This window comes from Peromyscus maniculatus, chromosome 12 (assembly GCF_049852395.1).
Source record: "Peromyscus maniculatus bairdii isolate BWxNUB_F1_BW_parent chromosome 12, HU_Pman_BW_mat_3.1, whole genome shotgun sequence".
Lineage (NCBI taxonomy): Eukaryota > Metazoa > Chordata > Mammalia > Rodentia > Cricetidae > Peromyscus > Peromyscus maniculatus.
In genome coordinates, this window is record NC_134863.1 from 61,340,824 (window position 1) to 61,345,495 (window position 4,672).

A 4,672-nucleotide genomic window follows, 5' to 3' on the forward strand; every position below is an offset into this window, starting at 1 on the left:
CTTTGTTATAGTAATAGAAAGTGAACTATGATATCACTAAAACAGTGAGTGCCAGGCGTGGTGGTACACATCTGCAATTGCAGCACCCTAAAGCCTAAGTTGAGATTCTCATGAGTGCATGGCCAGCAAGGGCCAGGTAACAGGTAACAGAGTGAGGCACTATTTCTGTTCTGGGTACTTTTCTAACTGTTGTGACAAGATAACTTAAGAAAGAAAGGGAATACACAGACTACAGTTTGGGAGAATATATTCCATCTTTGCCAGGAAGCATGGTAACAAGAAGCTTGATGCTCACATTGCATCTACAGTCTGGGAACAGAACATGTGAATAATTAGTGAAGGTGGTCTACAAAACCCCAAGGCTCATCCCAAGTGGCCATTTTACAATCTCACAGTTAAACTAAAACAATCCCGAAATACAAAAGCAAACAGACAACTATAAAAAACAAAAGCTTATGGGAAATTAGGCCAATGTTATCCAACAAGACAGTAAAACAATTTCACTGTGATTAACAGTAGTTTATTGAAGAAAACTGGTTCACAAACCCACAACATGACTGCAATATCAAGCATCCCCTATGAAAAAGTGAGAGTCGAACTTTATTAAGATAAAGCACACTATGTGGCTTGCCATTGAAAACACACAAATGATAAAGATATTACACATATATAATCTGGATTTTGTCAATGCTCTGTTTATTTCTATTCTTATTAATGAAAATAGAATTTTTAAAATACACTATATTTTCAGATTACTCTTTTCCCTCTCCCAACTCCCCCTAGACAATCCCCACTTCCTACCCAGATATAATGTGCTGGTATTGTCATAATAATTATTCACAAAAGACATCTGACTTGGAATTTTATTTACTCATGCCATAAACTTTAGCATTTGGGACATTTCGGTGTTGTGGCAAACATATAGCACGCTAATAGCACCTGGTACAATGGTGACTCCATCAGACTCCAATGGACAGTGTGAATTCAACCATTACACAAATGTAGAGCATCAGAGAAGGGTAATTGAAATAGAACTGATAGGATTTGGAGGAAGATCAACGAGAGCAGAAAGAGAATAATCAGAATTTACAATTGATTTTTATGTCTCTTTACTATCTACATTGTATAGATAGAAAAATCTTTTGAGCCAGAATACTTTGTTCCCAGTATAAAATTAATGCAAACCTTGATAATATTAAGCTGTTGGAGTTGGTGTTGCACACCTGTAATTCCAGCTTTCCAAAGAGCTGAGATTAGAAGATTCTGAGTCCAGGTTCAGTCTAGGCTATATAGCAAGACTCTGCCAAACAAACACATAACAAAAATATGGCCAGCCAATTAATAGTGACTATTTGTTTACCTTTTCAACATACATGTCCAATAATAAGTAAAATATATTAAATAAATTTCCTAGGGATGTGGCACAAGACAATTTTTTTTCTATTTTATTTACCTTTAAAGTAATCTCTGAATCAAAATTTTGTTTCTTTCATTACCAGGTTGTCCTGTAAGCTTGATTGCTCTAATTCTTCATGAAACTCACTTGTGTTCTCAATTCCCTCTGTTCCTGCTGTGCATATCAGAAGTTCTGCTAGGCTATTTTTTTTTTAATTCTAATTAGAGAAGCAATGTACAGATGCATCATGGCTAATAACATAAGGCCATGAACTGACATCATCTCTACAACTGGAATAACCTAGATAGTCAGTGCTTCTTCACATTTTCTAGCTTTTTTAAATCATTTGTTTTCCAAGATCTACAAAAATTTCTTCAGTGTAAAAAGAAAGACACCATTAGGTATGACAAATTTTATATACATGTATATATATGTGTGTGTGTAGGTGTGTGTGTATGTATTCTATACCAAATTAAATATGAGTAGAATCAGTGTCAGTTTAATTTTAATAAGTTGTTTGAAATAAACATGCTTTGTTTCCAAACTTTCCTCCAAGAAGGCCTTCACTTACAAAATGTGGTGGCAATTTATATTTATTGATGAATGCCCATTTGATTTATGAACCATAAAGTCATCTTAAAGTTTTCTAACTAGACTGATTTTTTTCATTTGTATAAATTTTTAAATAATGGACTGATGGTTGTTAAATTAGTCGGCTTGCAAAATTTAATCAGAAACAATTTTTGCCATGATGATAATTTTATAACATTGACTCTTAATTGTTTCTACTACTTTAATATAAACAAAAGGAAATAGATACCTTTATCTGCAATGTGCACAAGATGCATTCTGTTTCTGAGGGCTGATATTTATTTCTGGATACAGAGTTGTATTTGTGTTTACTAATGCCCAAGTTTCCTCATTTGTTCACAACAGCAGAAAATAGTTCAAGAACTAAATATGTCTGCTGGATGTTTCTTTTTTACATGTATGTCGTAAATCCATGGAAGCATGCACATAGCCTAAAGTGCTATCACCCTAGGGAAAAATGGAGTAGGCACTATTCATAAAAGTGTTATAGCAAAACGATATGTCATGAAACGAACCTAATTTTATGCTCTCACATGTGCCTACCTATGTATACCATACGAGTAACAGTAGCTGGATAAATATTTGTCAAAGACCCCATTACATTTACACATGGAAAATAAAGGTATTAGCATGGTACACCCTAAGTACCTAACTAATACTAGTACAGTTATCTTCAGAGCTGTCATCAATTGCTAGGACACTAGAATGGAAACCGTCAAAACAAAACATGCAGTACTTTTTTTTTAAGTATTGCATTTCCTTTCAAAATGCTTTCAAGAAGTCACTACTACCAGAGCTTTTGGGGTGAAAGCTAGGTTAGAAGTCAGTTGATCTAGGCTCAGTCACATATGTAACTTTAAAGAAACCATGAGCAGAAAGAAGAGACTCCACAGGAAGATATATCCTCCATTTATATTTTCCAATACGTTAAAAGTTTAGGAGAATGAAACAGTTTTCCAAGGACATTGTGTTAGCTCAGACATGACCCTAGGGAAATTAGTGCAAGCCAGGCACCAGGCTCAATTTATTTTGTTGGTGGTGATATTACAACTTCTCCTACCTTATTTATGACAAGAACTCACTGATGTTTTTCTTGATGTAACCCATCACACACAGAGAGAGCATCTAGCAAAAGAATACTGATATCTAAGTGGAACACATAGGCAAGGGTATATTCTTCATCAATGACATAAATGTAAATTGTAGCTCAAATCCTGGCTTGTAGTCTAACGTTTATAAAAAGTTAATAAGTATGTATTTCTACATTGTACTTTTTTCTTCACCCAGGCAGATTGAGTGATTTTATGTGAATTAGAGGGAATGGCCCTTGTTCTCATCTCATAGCTGTCCTCAGAATATCTATAAAATATAACTGTAATGTTAATGCCTGATCCATTCATTCTTTCATATGTATGAGATTTTTCCTTCTCATACAGTTTTGAAGGCTGCATTTATTCAATGTTGTCTCATTTCCTTCTTTCAGAAGATGTCTAGACCAATGTCGTGTGTCCTTTATAAGATATAGAAGTTATAAGACACACTCCTACTATCCATGCTCCCACACGAGGTGGGAGCTCTGGGGTACAAACCTACATATCAGCTTGCCAGATGCAGAACAGTTATCCAATGAAATCTGCAAAGTCCTATGGTCAATCTCTACCAATTAAACTTTCATGTTTATTCCAGCTTCATATCAAAAGGCACCTCCAGCTCTATTGAGAACATTCTCCAATCATTTGACTTAAGTTACTTCTTTGTAAGATTAGATAATATCCTCAGGGTAGCACCTAGAAAATCAGCTTTCATCAGTTCAAGATTAGTCATCATTATTAAAAACCACATATGCTTGAAAAAGCTAAGTTTTAAATTAGAGAGAGAAAAAACGACAGTCTTTCTATATCACCAGAAAGACAATCCTTGGAAATATATGAAGTGACACTCTCAATCACACTATTTCTGTCATGGAAATAGTTTACATATACACACAGCACTCAGAATTCTTTGGCATCTGAACTACACTGGCTACTCTGTGAAATATCTCAGTAGCTGTATTGGCCTACAGAAACCAGGGGGTATTCATCTTGTTGCCTCTTTCTGTGATGCTAGTCTTGGTACCGGTGTTCTACCAAACATCATTCATCCTTGCTGAACTCTAATCATCAATCAGTAACTTTTCTTGACCCATCTCCCTTCCTTTTCAGAGGCATCAATATGGCACAGTGAGGACCACTCACTAGACATCTAACAAAGTATTACCATATGAAAACTCTTTGAGAAAGGTCAAACACTGCTGTTTATTTCTTTCCCAGTAGTATTAACCTTGCTTGGCAATAAACAGTCCCTGGACAGTTAACATTTATGTACCAACTAGTCTTTCAATAAAAGATTCCTGGATAGTCTGGTATGTAAAGAACAGCACCTTCAGTGACAGAAAGCTTCAAAAACGCCTCACATAATAAGCATCTGCCTTCATTCAGCAGGCTTTTTTTTCTTCTTCTGTATATTCCAGGGTACACAGTCTCCCTGATGTAATGAATATCTTTCTTATCACTGAAATATGTAGATGTGACCTATTCATGGTGAAATGATCTGCATCTATGTATGTGAAGGTGCCAATTTATGAAAAGTAACACATTTCGGTTTTTAAACAAAATTATCCTGACATTTTCTTATTTAGCTTCAATC